The sequence below is a fragment of the Lates calcarifer genome, linkage group LG8 (genome assembly GCF_001640805.2).
Source record: "Lates calcarifer isolate ASB-BC8 linkage group LG8, TLL_Latcal_v3, whole genome shotgun sequence".
Lineage (NCBI taxonomy): Eukaryota > Metazoa > Chordata > Actinopteri > Centropomidae > Lates > Lates calcarifer.
In genome coordinates, this window is record NC_066840.1 from 9,173,067 (window position 1) to 9,192,015 (window position 18,949).

The 18,949-nt window shown below is 42.3% G+C and overlaps 1 protein-coding gene across 4 annotated transcripts in view; it reads right to left on the reverse strand.

The window, feature by feature from the left end:
* The window catches only part of nexmifb (neurite extension and migration factor b), a 60,488-nt gene extending 41,595 nt beyond the window's left edge, over positions 1-18,893 (reverse strand). For 3 of the 4 annotated variants that reach the window (XR_001960847.2, XM_018675690.2, XM_018675692.2), the window contains exon 1: positions 9,793-10,597. The gene's annotated coding sequence lies outside the window, so the exon portion shown is untranslated. The other variant, XM_018675691.2, reaches the window with a different exon arrangement.
* Positions 18,894-18,949: the final 56 nt, after the last annotated feature.

The window sequence follows — 18,949 nt, forward strand, 5'->3', positions numbered from 1 at the left end:
GCGGTGGGCTCTGCTTAAGACAGAGTATTGGACAAACACAAACAAACGAGGCAGCGGCCACTGTGACTCAGTGCTCTAATGAACCAGCGTATTGACTTGCTGGCTTTCTCTTTCTCCCTGCCTCCATGTCTCTCTCCCTCTCACTCTCTCTCTCTCTCACACACACACACACACTCTGCCTCACTCGCTCTCTCCCTCTGTCTGCTATGTTTGTATGGATCCCAGCTGCCACTCGGAATACCAATTACTGTAGGCCCAGGAGTGGGGGAAGGAGAGAGGAGAGAGAGAGAGGGAAAGGGAGACTGAAAGAGAGAGAGAGAAAAAGAGGGATGATAGGGAAGGAATGAGGAGGGAGACATAAGGAAAGAAAGAGGAAAAGCCATGAAAAGGAGGGAGGGAAATGGTTGGGTCGCTGGCAGGCAATCCAGAAGGCTTGTCCTCACTTGGTGGCCAGCTCAAAGTCATGGGTGATGGCAGGTGTGTGTGTGTGTGGGGGGGGGGGGGTTCATCCTTGATGTGGCATCTCACAAGGAGGGGAAATCAAAAAGTGTCTCCACGTGAGACACACACACATCCCCGATGCTGTGACACTCTCGTAGCTGACGTGCAAGGAGGGAAAATCAAAGGAGACCTTTTTGTGGTCTGCCACAAATAGGTGCAGCCCCCTACACACACCCCCACCCCCCTCCGTGCACAGGGAGGAAGAGGAGGAGCATCGAGTGTTTCACAGGCAAAAGTGGCATTTTCCTGGGACGGAGCCGGGCACCACATCTCCTGTTACAAGATATTTGTATTTGATAAAGGGATTTGGACCGTGGAGAGCTTTAGGTTCCAGTGACACTCCTTCTCTCCCTCTCCCTTTTCTCTTCTCCTCTCCAACCACCGCAACAATTCTCATGACAACCATAATGAGCATGCTCACATTCTGCACGATACCACTAATTTGAGAAATTTCCAGCACAAAGACATAATTAGACAAACTAATTAGACGAAGACTTCGCTGCACAGAGATCCTCCGCAGTTCAACTCATCCGCCTACCTGCCGATGACTAAAATAGGAAGCAGCCGTCAAGCCCATCCATGCTTATTCCCCTCAGTTAGTGCGGTGAGATGTTTGTGAGATGGCGCACAGGGGAGAATAACATGATCTCTCCCAAGGGCTGCAGCCGCTCCTCAGCAGTAGTACAGCAGGGTCTTTGTTGTGGCTTTAGTGTCACGTAGGGCTAACAGGTCTTACCCAGCCACAGACTGTCTTCCTATTTATATCAGAGGCAGCGGCATTGTGTAGGAAACGCTGGCTGAGAACAATCTGCAGAAAGGCCTACAGCCACTACGCCACTGTGTAAGACATAATAAATCAGAGAGAGGCACTCAAATGTGCCACGAACACTTAAAAATACAGAGTTCCGGTTGAGGTGTTCATAGTGAGCTATAGGTGAAGTGGTGGGCTTTCTAATGAAGAATATGAGGAGAGTACTTAGAGAGAGTTGGAGAGGCGAGGGAGGTAGAAAGGTAATTGATTTTAAAAGTGATGGGAAAACCCACAGGTCTCAGGAGGGAGCAGCAAACCGTCTCAACGGATACAGAAGCCCCAGCTGCCTCCTAGAATAATGGAATTAATTCTTAGTCTGACTTAAATACATTTTATAATGGGAACTTAAATTAACATTTCCTAAAGCCCCCAGAGATGGAGTCAAAGTGTAAATTGTTACAAAAATTTCTACTTTTCTCTCGACAATGGTGCCTTTGTCCTCTGAATATGTGTTCCCTGTAGGCACTTGGTGTTATCCAAATAACAGTGTTCACACTCTTTATCATTTCTGTACGGTTTAAGATGAGAAAAATAATTGTATTATTACATGAACACGGACTGACTTGTGCGTACACAAAAACAAACTTCCATGCCCACATAGAAGCTCAGGGGGCCAAATGAGCATGTGCACATGCGCACATACACATTCATATTTCCAAGCGCTTGGCAGACTGTCACTGCATTCACTGTGGAGTCTCAATAGTTGTGGGTAGATTTGTAAGAGTATAAGAGAGAGAGAGAGAGACAGACGGGTGTTTGTTATTGCTAATTTTCTGTCAGGTCACTAAGTCCAGGTAGACTTGGAGCTCCTCTGGATCAGCAGTGAGCACAGAGGGCGTCTCTATTATGCACTAGCTGCCCCTAAAACAGATAATTCATATGTACAAATGCACACACACACACCATAATGCATACACTATGCACACAGATATGTTACCCAACCTCTCCAGAGGCCTCATCACTGTAGCAAAAAACACTGCAGCAGCATACATCTTTGATAGTGAGTTTTAAACCTATTAGATCATATGGCTATAAAGTATGCATGCAGACTGTACACTAGCTCTCCCCTGACAAAGAGTTTCTCTCAATGGAATTACCTGCATAAATAAACCATAAGCAAATCCCAAATAGTGCACACAAAAGGCAAAAAGGCCGCTCATATGCGAGCATATATACACACCTCAGAGACAGATCTCAGAGGAGCAGGTTATACACAACATTCATTTGAATATAAAAGGAAAATACCTGGTGTTGCGATGCTCCTGAAGTATTTAGCCCATGGTGACAGAAACAGTCGTAACAGTAACAGAAATGGCAAAAGAAATGCTCACACTGGCAGTAAGATTAGTGGACACTATAGATGAGAAGCAAGCAGTAGCTCCTGCCGCATATACACAGGTATCACATGTTAAGTCGTGTAGGGTAAAGCTTGCCATAAATGGCAACGTGTTACTCAACCAGGTTACTCTTTCAGCGCAGTCACCAGTAGAAGTGAGTGCACAAACACCCATCTCTTTGAAATGTTATACACTGGCAGCAGGTGCACCAATATGCATTTACAATGATACAACTCCTCCACAGGATTTGTTAGGGCTGGCTACCGCTTGATGATTTTTTCAACTGAGTTTTGGTAGCAATCCCAAAGTTTAATTTTGTTTTGACTAGGGGGCAAGGATTATTATTGTCATTATCAATTCATTTGCTAATTATTTTCTGATTCAAATTAACCATGGTCTATAAAATGTCAGAATGTGACAATTTCTCAGGTCCCAAGGCAACATCTTTTGTTTTCTGACAGTCAGAAACCCTCAAAATATTCAGTTTAGTGTAAAACAGCAGATCCTCACAATATAAGTGCCCCAATAGGGAGGCAATTTCCCTCCAGCACTTATCAAAGTAGTTGCATTTGATCAACCAATTGATTATCTGTCTAAAATGGGCTAATGTATGATTCTAATCAGGAAATACATGGTAACAAAAAGTAAACAACACTAAGAATCTGACCTGTGCCAGCCTTTAGTACTTTATCGTTTTTGATACGTTGTGTTGGACACATATCAGTCATACTTGAAATGTTTGTTTGTTTTTTTAAAGGTTCATTGGCCAGCCCTAATCACAATAGTCGGAATACCTGTAGTGCTGCAGCATTGTAGAACAATACTTCCCTCTGTCTTTGTTTCTGGCAGGACATCAATACTACAGACACAAAATAAAAAATAAATGTGCTACCTCATTCAAAAAACAAAGCTAAATACTCACACTGACCAACTCTGGCATCACTCAGAAAGCCTGGAAATCATTCAGCAAACCCAGATCTTTCTGAATTCCAGCAGTATACAAAATATTACAAAGCATCTCTGAGGCTTTGTGTGACTAAATGATGAATTAGTTCTTTTATCAGCGGCCGGGCTACGCTGAGGTGCGTATTTGACTCCTCCTGAAGAGCGTTTTACCGGCTCAACTGTGATATATGCGGGCTCCATTCTGACAGTGTCGCTGAATGATGACTTGGGAAAATGGGTTAGAAGAGCGCTGAGAGACTGGGGGGGTCAAAAATGTCTATTTGCGCATGACAGAGCTTCAGTACGTCACCGAGCGTCGCTGTCAGGGGCGAGCCTAGAATAAAATGCTAAACCGGCATCCTGCCCCCTCTTGTCTCTTTATGCTACAATTAGCTACTTGCTCGTGACAGCAAAGTCTGGGTCATTGTCATAGTGTAAAGTATATGCGCGCGCGCTTGGGAGTGTGTGTGTGTGTGTGTGTGTGTGTGTGTGTGAAATAACAAGAGTCACAAAGCTGAAGAAAACCCAGAGCCAGCAGAAATCCCCGGCAACTAAACACGCAGCTGTACATCCTAGAAGTCAAAGAGCGACAGTACACACTTGATACACTCCTCTGCGATGCATCTGAAATGAGAAGTCCTAATTATTATTTCCATTGTGCCCCACTCCTGTGACAAGGACCACTAGCTGTGAATGATTATAATTATTACCCGTAGTAGAATAGCAGTCATGCTGTTGTATCATCAGCAACATCATCCAACAGATCAGGGTCAAATCCAACTTGAAATTCATGTATGCAATCCAATTCACATTCTCTGAGTTAAGATATTCACTCACACACACTCAAAAAAAATTATTTCTCATTTGACTTCTGCTTAGATGTGTCACGCATGGATTATGTTTTGCCTCTGGCGCGCCATGGTAAATGAAAAGTAAAGTGCCATTCGTCAGCTGACTGTATGTGACAGGGAAGACTATTGCATCTGGCTCAACAGGGTTTTGTCACTCTGCTCTCTGCATCAACTGCGACGTATGATTTAAAAAAAACAGTCATTCCATTCAATTATCGCTAATGTTTGATTAGGGCGCAAACTGCGGGCACAATTAAAGCGAAATGAATTATACAACAATCATAAGCCCGAGCGCCATGAATTGTATAACAAAAAATACTCAACTTGTGTGCTTGCTCGTGAAGAGATTTACAGCGAAAAATATAGCCTGTCTCTTATTTTGTACATAAATTCACAACATCGTTTGGAGTAGCAAACAAGCCCTGTCTTGAATGGCTGGTAATTATGTACAGCAAGCAAATAAAGCATGGTTCCTCTTTCTGAGGCACTGGTGGCTTGTTAAGTGGCGAACAGACAAAACAGCATTTAGAAAATGAAAGGTGCAGGGAAACATCCAGGGCACAGCGAGCTTCTCTCCTATTAGAAACAACACTGTCTTGTCTGTCTCGCGACCGTTTTGTTTGTTCCAGCTGGCTGTGCTGGGAGGACGCACCCTGAACTCCCCCCACCCCCATCCACTACTACCACCACCACCAATAGTAACTATGTTTCCTTTTTTTCTGTCCCCTCTCTCCTCTCTCTCTCTGTCCGTCCAACCCTTCCTCTAATCTTCCCACCATGTCCACCTCCACCTCCTCCTCCTCCACCTCCACCTCTGCAGCTCTCCCTCTTTCTCACAGTGCAACCTTCCTTATGTTTTGCTCCCTCTCTCATCATCAACCCCCTTTTTTCACCCCCACCCCCCTCTCTCTTTTCCATCCACCAAATCAAAGATAAGGCTAATGAAGGTGGCTTATTAATGCAGTATGTTGGGGACCCTGACAGTACACACACACACACACACACACACACACACACACGTCCAGCGTAACATGGATATCCTCTGGCTCCGACGTGAAGAATTAAAGAAGGAAGAAAAAAAAAAAACATGTTCAAATTAGACAAGGGGCGATGAATCTATTAGTGTTATTATATAACAAAAAACTCAGCGCTGTTATTGCCACTGTGTGTGCCATTACAAAAGGAACAATACATGGGAGCACACTGTGTGATACCAATTAAAAATCCAGCCCCGTCATACAACCCCCACCCCCCACCCCCCTACCCCTTCCCGAGTCACGTTGTGAATATGCCGCTTTCACACCATTCACATCAGCGCACCTGTGTCTGCTGCATTAACATCTCCACCTCTTTTCGGGCTCCTTTCTCAAAGAAAAAAAAAATCCCAGCATCGCATCGTATCTCACTCACTATCTGTGAGTGAGATACAAGGGGGTGGGACACGGAAGAGTGTGAGAAATTTCACATTATCTATGTATCTGCAATATAAAAGGGGGGGGGGGGGGTCCTGATATAGAAGCAGGAAATGAAGCTATGAACGTCAAGCCCGCGTGCTCTTTTGGTCCCGGTGGCCACCAGCCTACATACTGACATCAAGTAGGCAACGTGGAAAAGTGGTTTAATAGACAACCACTTTAATTGGACTTTTATTTGTTAATGGCAGACATCCTGATGCATTACTTTAATTATCCTGGCAGAACTAATTCATGAACATGGTGCAAAAATGTGGCTGGACCTGGCATTCAAATAGCATCCAACTGCTTCTCCCCTCTCTGTCTCTCTCTCTTTTAAAAACCTCCTATCCTCAAAGTGCACTTGCTCCTGTGCCTTCCACAGGATTCTCTCTGATAGGAGAGAAGGCATGTGACGGTTTAAACCCTCAGTGTACTTTAACCAGTCAGCTGTCTTGAATGAATCCACAGAAAGAGGAAAGGAGAGAGTCCCCCCCCCCCCCCCCAGAAAAAAAAAACCCTGGGGCCTACCCAGATCCTATATATGTGAGCATGTCCGTGTCTGCCAGGACCCTCAGAGTGCAGAGCAGCCCTCATCTCTTTGGCTGCTGCTGTTGCTGCTGCTGCTGCTGGGGGATGGAGGGAAGAGAAGGGAGAGAGAGAGAGAGAAAGAGAGAGAGAGAGAGAGAGAGAGAGGAGGGGGGCACAGCACAGCTCCCCCTGCAGAGCGCTGGTCCAAGACAACCACAGGCAGCCTCTGCTCACATCTATACTCAGGCCAATCACACATCGACTGCTCTGTCAGTGCTGACCAGCAGCCAATCAAGGGAGAGATCCTTAATGTCTCTCTGATTGCGCTGTTTTTAATTCATTACATGACTGCGTAGATTAGTACAGTTTGCCTGTCAGCTACACAGCCACTGTGTGTGTGTGTGTGTGTGTACATATGTGTGAGTGTACATGTGTGAATGTGCAGCAAGATGCCTTTGAGTATATTTACATGTGTGTGCATGAGTATGCCAGTAAGAGCATGAGTTCCAATGCATGTGTCTTCCTGGAACAGCTCCTGTCTGGGTGGGGTGGGGGGGGTGCTTGGCGAGGTGATGGGGGTGGTGGTGGCAGAGCAGACAGCAAAGAGCTCAGCAGCGCCTCAGTCCCTCAGGACACGCTGCAGCTCTCAGCTCGCGGCCATGAAAAGCAATCAGAGCCCAGCCTTCTCCCCTGGACTTACCTCTGCCTTTAATTACAGAACTCAGCAGCAGCAGCACAGAAATAAAAAAAAAGAGGAGAGAGAGAGAGAGAGAGAGAGACTGCCTCCGCTGGGCCGCAGCCAGCGTGTCACCCCCCCCACCCCCCAAAAAAATGCAGAGGCTGGGGGTCGACGCAGCAGCAGCAGCAGCAGGAGCAGCAGGCCTCTGCATACAGTGGCCCTGACATGAACACAGTGTGCTTAAACCTACAGTCGGTCCATGATGGGGCTCAGCATGTTTCTACACAGACTGGGACAGAGCCAAGGTGTTCCCATACAGTAGCAAAAACAATGTGCAGAGAAAACTGCAGCGCCCCAGACATACAACACAGCAGGGCTCCATATGGGCAAGAGGAGCACTTTCTGTACGCTTAACAAGATGTTGTCGCCTGTGTTCTGCCATTTTTAAAGTCAGAGGAGGGAGTATAGGCAATGTGGGGACACCAAAATTGCAAAAAAAAAAAATCTCTTATACAAAAGCTTTGTGTCCTGACAGTTGATTCTGCTTTATAGTGATCAGCACATGCAAGGTGTAAAATATTCATCAGAATCATGATCCTCACGTATGACTAATGTGTCCACTGGTACAAAAAAAAGGGATGATTGATGAGGATCAGTTCATTCTGTATAATTGAGACTCTCTCCCATTCAACAAATGTGGTAGTAGAGGCCCAACACATGTGCCTAAGGCTGAAGCAGAGGAGAAGCCACAGTGCACACATGGACAGGGGAAGATAAGAGACTATGTACACAAGCTGCTGGTTTTATTGCTGCAACATAACGCTCGGATAGCATTTGAAACACATTTTCAGGGAAAAAAAAAAACCTGCCAGTGCTGCTGTCCTTGCTACTGTGGAACAGAGCCATGGTGCTGAAATGTGTCATTGGGCTCAATTTCTCACCCAATTTAAACCGGACTGGAAGATGACACTTTAGCAACAGCAATGAGACTGACCAGGACAGGATGATGTGAATGGCAAATGCTGTAAAGTCAAGTCCTCCATGACAGGGGCAGGGGGTAAGGGGCTTGGTGGCACATCACAGAGCGAAGGCACAGTTTGATATGATAGCTCCTGTTAGTTTACGCATCTGTGATCTTCAAACAAGACCAGGGCGACCAGAGCAAGGAGGGCCCTCTCCCCTCCATGCGTGCACACACACACACACACACGTCACGTAGCCCCAGGCCCAATGGCACACTGTGCCGTCACACATGATAATGACACCCACATCAACGTGTCAACTCAATTTGGCCCTCTTATAGGCTTCTCTTTGACTCAATCAATGCATGGTCTTCCATCTGGTTTCCACTGCTGTCTTCACATTAGACAGGGAGAGGGGCAAGTGACAGGCATTATAACAGCTCACTATATCTGCACCCCCCACCACCCCCCACCCCCACCCTAGACCCGTCAGGTTAACACTACATGTAATTTTCAAAGCAAATCTTCTGACAAGTATTATGTTGAAAAGATTTTAAAAAATAAACAAACACCCTATCAAATAGACGACAGACGCCTCACAACATAAATCAGACCAAGTCATGTCAGGTCAATAGCTGTGTGCTGTGTAGATCATTAATTGTGGCAATAAATCCACCAAGTTCTTATTTGAAAATCCCATCTTGAGAGGCATTCCAATAAACATCAGCCAGGCAAATTTTGAGCTCGTTAAAATTTAATCCAATTAAAATCCTATCTAAAACAAAGTTAACAACTAATTCTAACACCTCCACAAAACCGCAGCACAGAGGCTGTTATTATGGGCTGCAGCTCATTATTTTCTACATGGCTTGTCTGGCTCGCAGTGTGGCTGACTGGGACATCCAGTAAACATCTGTCATGAGGCATCCTTAAAAGGAGAGCACAGACACAGTAAGCTACTGATCTAGTGACCCGACAGTGCAGGCATTCACACACGCCTTGGTGCACCTGTGCGTGCCCTGCTATCGTGATGCTTAGGCCAATTTTTTTTTTTTTTTTTTTTTTTTTTTTTTTTTTTAGAAAGAATTTTGTGCTTATAAACCGCGTATGAATCATTTACTCGCCATATCACAGTGGAGGGGCCTAGCTGTAAGATGATGTCTTATCCCATTGGGTTTCAATAGCCCATTCATGAATCATTCATTAGTTTGGACTATAGATTATTCGCCCCCTTTTATTCATTCCTTATTCATTTTGGGGCAGCACTGCTCGGGATGCATAACGTTGATTCAAAATGACGTCCACAGGCCACTGTTTGTCTTCAAAACACACAAACAGTGCAGGGGAACTGGCTTCAATATGAACAACCACACGTGGCATCTGTATTTGTGTTGCATTTCTGAGCCTAAAGCGAATGGGTCAGAGCCCGTGCTTTGAATAAGTGGGGGTATTTTTCGCAGGGAATAGGTAATCGATGGAGCAGAGACGAATGAATGTAGGCTACGACAGCTGTCCCAAGGAGGTAGGGCTGCTACTACACCGCATGCTTGGTGTGTTCTCCCTTTGAATAAAATGTCCGATCAGATCAAATCAGGGGAAAAGCAGGGATATAAACCAGCGTGTGTATATATCAAGCTGTCATGTGCATACCTAATAGAGCTCGCTCCCTATTCAAATACAGACGGCACGCTGAATAGCAGCATAATAACGTTTTCACTGCCTACCTCCGGAGCGTATGCGCCCAAACTGCGTTTTTCTTCCCCCGTCGCAATGGGATCCTTCTCAGCCGCTTTGGACAGTATCAGAGATGCGTCTTTCCCCCGAAATGCAAGCACTTCCCCTGCATGTTCCCCCCACCCACCCTCCCCGCCACTACCAGCAGAAGCAGCAGCAGCGGCGGCGGCGGCGGCAGCAGCGGCAGCAGCAGCAGCAGCAGCCCGGGCCTCCAGTGATAGCAGGTGGACGCGCCTCTCAATGATGGAGACAGCGCGACTCTCCTCTCCCCCGCCGCTCCATTTTCAATTACGGAAGAATTCGTATTCCAGGAAACGCGCTACAGGGCAGCCAGCATGTCCTAATATCGCCGCTTTTTCTCAGGACAAACAGGGGCCGTCGCCTCTCCAACTCCTCGATCCGCGGCGCCCCCCTCGCCTGCTATCTACCTTTTACGAGATGCTTGATGTTGCCATTGTCACGGCGTATTTTTTTTTTTTCTTTTTTCTTTTTTTCTTTTTTTTCTTTTTTTTTTATTATTTTTTTTTTCTTTTTTTGCAGCTGGACCTCTCCCCCTCCTTGCTGCGCGCAGTCTCGTAGGCGCGTACTTTGCTTGCTCCCCCTCCGATTCTTCTCGGTCCGACCTATGAGCGCGCGCAGCCAGCCGACGCAGGGCCACGCACTGCTTTGACGGACGCGCTGAGCAAATCAGGTAGCCCTCTCCAAATAGGACTGTATCATAACAGGGCAACTGCAATGACATGAATAATGAATAGGCTACTCATGTATGCCTATGCTGGATGATAGGCCCACTCATAACACTTACCGGACTGGAAGCAATATTTGGATAGACTTGAGGGTCTCTCTCTCTCTCTCTCTCTCTCTCTCTCTCTCTCTCTCTCTCTCTCTCTCTTTCTCTTAATCTGCAAACTGTAAAAAAAAAAAAAAAAGAGAGAGAGAGAGAAATCAATGACAAATAACGGAATACTCAATTAAATAAAAAAGTAAAATTAGCTTTAAACAGACTTCATATGTTATGTCATATGAACCTCACAGTGTTTACAACAGACTGAAAGGATATAAATATAATATTCAATGGAGGACTAGGACTGTGTACACACAAGCAAAAAACAAAAACAAAATCCCGCCCAAAAAAACAAACAGTGTTTCCATGTCATAGATGAACAGAATGTGGCCATTTTCACAATTCAATAAATTGGTGTTTTTTCTCTTGATAATCCATATAATTTAAATATCACATGATAGTGACATACACTTAATATAGTTTACCAGAGCCTATAGTGACAAATGCAAATTGCCTCTCTGCTCTGCCCAACAGTTCAAAACTCCAAGATACACAGTTTACTATCATGCATGACAAGGAAAAGCATCACATCCTCACACAGAAGAAGCTGAAACCAGCAAGTGTTAATGACTGAAATGATTCACTGGTCATCAGAATAGTTACAGATACATTTTCTGTCACTTGTCTGATTGTTTCAGCTCTAGAGACTGAGTGAAAATCAATTAGTGAATTGATCACTAGACAGAATGTTAATAAGGACTTTGGGCTATAGAGTAAGGGCTTATCAATTAAAAATGCTTAATATTTGCTGGTTTCAGCTAAAAAATGTATTGTTTTTGAAGATATCACCTTGAGCTCTGAGAACTCTCTTATTCTATTTTCTGATATTTTACAGACACAACCTAGAGCTATAAGGCATTAGTTAGGGCTGCAGTGAATTCTTAATCTATCATTTTCTCATCAATCATTCACTCGTCTAAACATGTCAGTAAATAGAAAGCTCAGGTTGACATATATTTAAACAGCTTGTTTTCTCTGACCAACATACAACCCAAAATAGTCACTTTACTTTAATAGAAGCCAAAAACTGAAAATCGTCATATTTTAGAGACTGACCAGCAAATTCTTTGGTTTTTCACATTCAAAACTTAAATGATTGATCAGTCATCTAAATGATTGCAGATCATTTCTTTATGGATCAACTAATGGATTCATCAACTTATTGTTTCAGCATTAGCATTAATGCAAGTCTAGAAGCCCTGTAAGTCTGTCTTTATATATTAACATTCAAACATCTTGTGGTTCTCTAGTATCCATCAACATCAACTGCTGTGAGGGTCTGTGTGTAATCTGAGTGTGTTGCATTGCCCACTGAAACGGAACCACTAAACAAAACAATTTAGTCAAACTAAACAGTGTATTTCCTGTTGTGTGGATACTTGATTGAGCTGTAATGGCCTCCAATAAAACTGAGACAAAGAGACTCTACAGCAGTGCAGCTATGCAGATTATTATAAGCATCACATGTGAAGTCAGGTTGGTACATTGAACTTGTTCTTCTGTCTGTGAGTGCACACATACGCCTGTATCTAACTATAACTGTCTTACACACATGCACACACACATACATGCACTTCAAATTACCTTGGAAATAGATGAGTAGCGTTTATTTTATTAGTTATTGTTTTCACTTTCCTAATAAAGTACAAGACTTAAACTAATGATCTCCATAGTGACTCCATAGTAACAGAAAATTATATCCATGTTTCTTAAAATACCTTTTCAACCGCAGTCATCATTACAGATGTTTTTAAGGAAGAGACAAATTGGCTTAAAGCTTCTCTTAAGCTCTGCAAGTTGATAACAAAACTCAAAGCTGACAAGAGCAGAACATTTTCATGCTGGTATAATTACTGAGTTTCTTCATGTCTTTCCTGTAAACAGAGGTAATCACTGCTGCGGCACAATGTGTGTGTCTTCACACAATGTGAAATAATAAGCTCAACTGTACAAAATAGTGCTGAGGCTTAAATGTTGCATAAACATATAATGAATATGTGTGTTGAATTATGGGTTGAAAAGGTTTGCCTATCTGCGAAGATAACAGCAGTTCATGATTTATAAAATGTAAAATATATCATGTATAATAAATGTGTAATACAGTGTGTAAGTTAAGTATCCATCTAACATAATATATCAACTGTAAACCTTTGGGAAAAGGTTTGTTATACATGTATTTGAGGTATGGCTATTAAATAACTGTGCTTATGAGGGTAAAACCACATGGTTCACAGTTACACTGAGGGTTATATATTAAAGGTTGGATATTCACACGCAACTGCTGTAAATTTTCAACAAGTGACGTCTTTAGTTCACTACTAGAAAATGGTTGGTTGAGCAACACATTGACTTGAAATTTTTGGCGAAATTGAACAAAACAGCAGCTGAATCTTTTTGTACATTGTATGGGGAATACTGCATGTCACATACATGTGTGTTTGAATGCCACAAAAGATTGTGTGAAGGCAGAGAGGATGTCCAAGACTATGAACGTTCTGGGCATCCATGCACATTAAAAACTTCTGAAAACATTCAACAAACTGAACAAGTCGTTTGAAAATGATTGACAACTCAGTATAAGAATGAGAGCAGAAGTAGTCTCTGTTGATAAAGAGACAGTTCGGCAAAATTTGAACATGACAAAAGTGTGTGTTAAGTTGTCCCAAAACTTCTGACTCCTGATCAAAAGGAAAAGCAGTTTCTGGCACAAAAACAAATCACAGTGATTCACCCTCCCTGTTCACCTGATCTAGCACCATGTGACTTTTTCCTAAGATCAAATCTGTCCTCAAAGGAGTTTTACAGCATTAGTATTGTTATTTAATAGCAAAACATACCTTGTATGGCCTCCAAAGCCAATTAAGTGTTTGAGATATGTTCCCATCGTTATGAGTGGATGACGTAAATACTCTTTTTAAAAAGAAACTAAATTGTTAACATATTTGAATGTGAGAGATGTGGTACAAAAGAATGGCTTAACTATGTTACTGTAAAAGAAAATATACCCTTGATTTGAAACCTGAGATTTAAAAGACAGATACTATTTCTCATTCATAATTCCAATGCTTTTTAAACTGCTTTTACACAAAATGCCTTCAAGGAGGGGAATGTATTGAAATAACATAAAAACTAAATCAAAAACCTGTGATTTCTCCTCAAGCCTCGTCTACATACTCTTTGCAAAGTTTCAAAAACATAACAAACTCATATTTTAAAGGCGAATAGTTCAATAGTGCATTCATAGAACATATCATAATATAAATTAGAAAAGAGAAGGGATACGCAGTGAACACAAACACAGAACGATACATCGCTTGCAATTCTGTATTTCAGAGAAACAGCTTCACTAACAAGCTCGCTTTAATGTGACGCCCAAACAGCTGTCCATCACAGCTGGAAGTTTTACAGGTCCAAATTCTTTTAACACAGATGTGGAGTGAATCCATCGCAGCGTCTGTGTTTCTGGGTTTTTAATACTGAGAGGTTTGGACTCGTTTCTACTTGGTTTTGCAGGATTATGTTGTCTAGAAGTTATGAGTCACACACATATTATTCTTCTTTTGTTGTTACATTGTAAAAAAGAACTCATGTCATATTGCTGACAAGGTAAATAATATATTGTTTTACAGTTTAGAAACTCTACACTTTTGTTTAAATGCTTCGTGACTTCAAGTCTTGTCTCAGTAAGCAAAGACTAAAAGAAAGGGCTCACTGCAGTACAGATAACTGTGTCAGTGTATACTACTTGACCAAATACTGGACCCTGCATTCATTATCTTATTTATTTGGTTGATTCTGCCTTTAGTCAGTTTCAGTCAAATGTCTGAAAAATACTTTGTCCTGAATGATGTGACCAGTTGTGACTAAAGTAAGTGAAGACTGGGCTTGAAATTCAACAAAACTGTGAAAAGAGTTAAAGTTGAGGCAAGGACAAGTACTTTAAAGTATTACAAGCATATACTGACAGATCAGGCACAGCAATAAAATGTTTTACAGTATAATAAGGTAGGTTTTACAGGCTATGCAGTTGTAAAGTTAACTCTGAATAAAACGTGAAAGATTGGGCACATTCTCCATAACAGAGTTTAAATTTTAAATAAATCTACAGGAGGTGACTCTGGCATTCAAGCCCATGTGAAATTAAAGGCGGCAAGGGTTGAGTGCAGAATGTAAATGCTTTGACTCTCACCAGGTCTGACAGTCGGTGTGAAATCTCTGTAACCTGCATGCATCCGTCTTTGTATTAGCATCACTGCGCCTGACCATACAGCCTAAGAAGAGGCCATTTGGTCTGATTTGTCAGCTCCGTGTGAGACGCGGTGAGCTTCATTCGAAAAAGCAGACCTGAAATGTACACGAGGGTTCACATGCTGATTCATGTGAAACTTGTCTGAAAAGTACTAAAGGCACCAGTGAATGACAGGGCAGGACCAGAACAAGCACACCAATCCTCCTCAACAGCACCTCACCCTCAGGCATTTGATCCAGTTTCAGAGCTGTGTGATGATCACCAAACTCAAAGCTCAGAGTTATGGGATTTTTGCAGCAACATACACACCTGGCACACCTAGCTTTTAGAAAGTTTTATAATAATGTGATTGAAAGTTTTAAAAATGCCTGACCAGTTATATCAGTGGGAAGTAAAACATTTTAATGACAAAAACAGTTTTGCTCATTAACCTTTTCTTCTATTAACTGAATCTAGAAAATCTCTCTGAGAACTCCTCTATACTTAGTACACATTAATTTGTGAAGCTGTACAGAGACAGACAGTGGTGATGATGATGTCGTCTAGGCACAAACCCTGGAGCTGCTCCGTAGACAGTGAATAATGGAACAACTCCTGTGGGATGCTTTGACAGCAGCAGCCGTAGTGATTTTATTGGGCATATTTTCTGATTCACAGCTACTAGAGTGACAATTTAAAAAAAAAAAAAAAAAAAAAAAACATGCACAGATTGAGTCATTAGTTCAGTGCCAGTCGACCTGCGACACCTGATGACATTATCAGGTCAGGGCTTGATGCCGTGATTTGGAGCCTGGACAAGAATATTGTGACTTTACTTGAGCTCTGTTTAGTTTCTGTTCCTAAGGTGGATTTTCCCTTTCAGTAGCCTGCACTGGAGTCCTGCAGGTTTCTCTACCCATCTATTATATGCCTGCCTGTGGCATCTTACGCAAAATACCAAAAGTCTTCTAGAAAAGGGAATAAATGAGCTGAGAAACAGAGCTCATGGAGAACCCATGGAGTCCTAACTTTTTAAAACTGTTTGCATAGTTACCCTCAAAAAGAGAGACCATTTAACCTTGCATAACAAGATGTAGAAAATATATTTATTGGTCTAAAAAAAAAAAAAATAAGATCACTTTTTTTCCCTATGAGTGTGAAACACATTTAAATTCATAAGAGATTCATGAGTTTAGTATCTGCAATGAGCATGCATATTACACATGTGTGGCCTGGATCATCCAGGCTCTGCTCAGGGGTTGCATCATCTATAGCATACTGTACATGTGCACAGATGTTAATACCAACTATATCTGTGTTTATTGACTTTAAAGGATCAGCTGTATGTGTGTGCGTGTAAGCGCATGCATGTGTGAATATTCATTCTCATTTTGACCAGGAGCATTGATATAGTACACAGGGATTACGCACATAAATTTACACTCCCACACAAAACGGTGGAAATAACTACATCTTCTCTGAGGCATCGATGCATATTTATCAAGGCGTAGACGCCCTTGGCCACATACTAGTTCCATTGTAGTGGGATGGGAGTGAGCTGATTGTCTGGTGCAGAGGGATCGCCCTGAGTCTCAGCCTACCCCGCGTGTTATCACGATGAAAAAAAAAAAGAGCACGGTGGGCTCCAGCAACAGGCCACGGAGGGGTCGTTGGGGATTTGACTCATATCACCTGTGAGCTCTGTAGAGTTTCCAAGGGACCAGAAATGCAGCTCTTGTTTAGAGCTTCCACATATTAAATCCACCTTGGAATCACCGTGAAGGATAATATAACATAGCCGCATACATAGAGAAAGAGTGGGTGCAGCAAGGAGACATCATCCTATCTGCACATCAGCAGAATGTTCTTTGAAATTCTCTCCTTCAGTAGAAGGTCGTGGTTTGCATTAGGGGCCGACTCTCTTGCTGCAGTCCATATTAAGGATGTTATTAGAGGCCTTTGTGTGCCTGTCTTCCTTCGTGCCTGCAGAATGCTGCATGGTAAACAGGGAGATGGCTTCCTCATTACCTCCTGAAGGCATGCAGACAAACAGCTCACAACAGCGCTAATCACATGCACGCCACACAGAACAATTAAGGGTCATTCAACAGCAGATTTTGCGATTATATTTTTTAAAAACATAAATAGCCACAAAGCAAACACCCTCCCTGCGTAGATCCATCTCGGATTGCTCAGTAACTTAAGCACTTGAGAGTGTTACGCCCTTGACCATATCAAACACACATATAAAGCTCTGACACAGCAAAGATGGGGGAATAAATTCAGCTCCGTGTAATATCCAAGGCTCTCTCACAGAACCTGAGCAGATCATAGTGAATTATGTTCACTAAATAATTAGCGAATAACCTGTTAGGGGCAGCAGCTGAACATTGTTGGGAGTCGCTAATGAATAGTCTCATAATCTCTTCCTAGGTTAGATTAGAGGGACGCCATTAACATAAACTCATCTGCCTGGACATCTGACGCATGAAAGGAGATCTATCCAACCAGTAATCATCCGGTTGGTTTCCTTTTAAGCAGGGCCCTATCAAAGTCTACTTTCATCTATAATGTGTGACTTCCTCAGGAGGTGGTGGAGGCTCCACTATGCAGCGCAGCAGGGCTTGATCTGTCACGTTATGTGAATGTTTTTGTTATTGTCGGTTTCAATTATAAACCTGCCGAGAGGCCTCACAGACAGTGTCATCTAATGTATCTGGTCCCAGAGGAGGATCCAGAGAGCTGCAGGGGTTCTTCAGGCAGATCCACTGTCACTCTGTCCACCAGACAATGAACACAACGAGAGCGTGACGATCCATGTTTTGCTCATGGATTTAACGCTTCAGCTCCAATGACAAATCTTATCCCACTCAAATCCAGTGGAGGACAGATCAATAATCTGTTCCCTCCGACTGCTCTCATGGGTCATACAGAATACATTTCTACCTAATTTTCCTGTGATCATTAGGAGCACACATTTTTATATCAGTTATCATAAACTGATGCATTGAAAATGAATTGAAAATTGCCTGCATCATTTCTAAATGTAAAAGATAGACTAAACTTTCAGAGATAACATAAAATTTTCATTGTATCACAATATAGTCGACTTTCTATAGATTCTATTCAGACACTTTATAGACAAAATAACCAGATGGGAATGTCTGTTTTTGGTTAATCCAATGAATTGAATACATGAAAAGTAAGCTGCTTAATTTTTATGAAAATATCTAGTAAATCTAATATTGCCAATATTTCCTAAAATGGTCTAAAACAGTGTTTCCAAACATTTTTGGCTTGTGACCCCTTGAGACTCAACTCACATCCACTTGTCAAAGTTAACACTTTTATGAGTTGTGAGTATTACCATTAAAGAGTGAGTTTTTTCTGAAATATAAAAATAACAAACTGTAAATTGAAAATTGTAAATATTGTTGTTTTTAAACTTTCATAGGTTTTCATACAGATCATATGTGATACAGCATGGTAATTAATTGAGCTTTAGAGGTACTGGTAGGCAGAACCAAACAGAACCAATGTAGCTGCTTACCTGTTTCCAGTCTTTATGCTAAGCTAGGCTAAGAAGCTACTGGCTGTAGCTTTATATTCAACATACAGACACAAGACTGGTATCAATGTCATAATCTGACTCTCAGTCAGTATGTGAATACCAAGTTGAATAAGCACATTGCCAAAATGTCAAACTACTGCTTTAAATACTACAAACTTATACAATTATTAAAGTTAAAGACACAGAGAAAGTAAAAATTAAGCTAAGCTAACCAGCAGCTGGCTGTATATTGAACAGACAGATAAACAGACTGGCATCAATCTTCTCATCTAACTCTCAGCAAGGAAGCATATCAGCGATTTCCCAAAATGTCAAAATATTCTTCAAATAAAAAGCAAGGATAAATGTCATACCTTTTAGTAGCAGAAATGTTTCTTCCTTCTAGCTTGTTACTCATCTTGTGACCCCTCACATGGGTTCTGATCGTCCAGTTGGGAACCACCAGTCTAATACAACCACAGACATAAAAAGATACAGTTACCTTGGTATCAATGGTATAACACA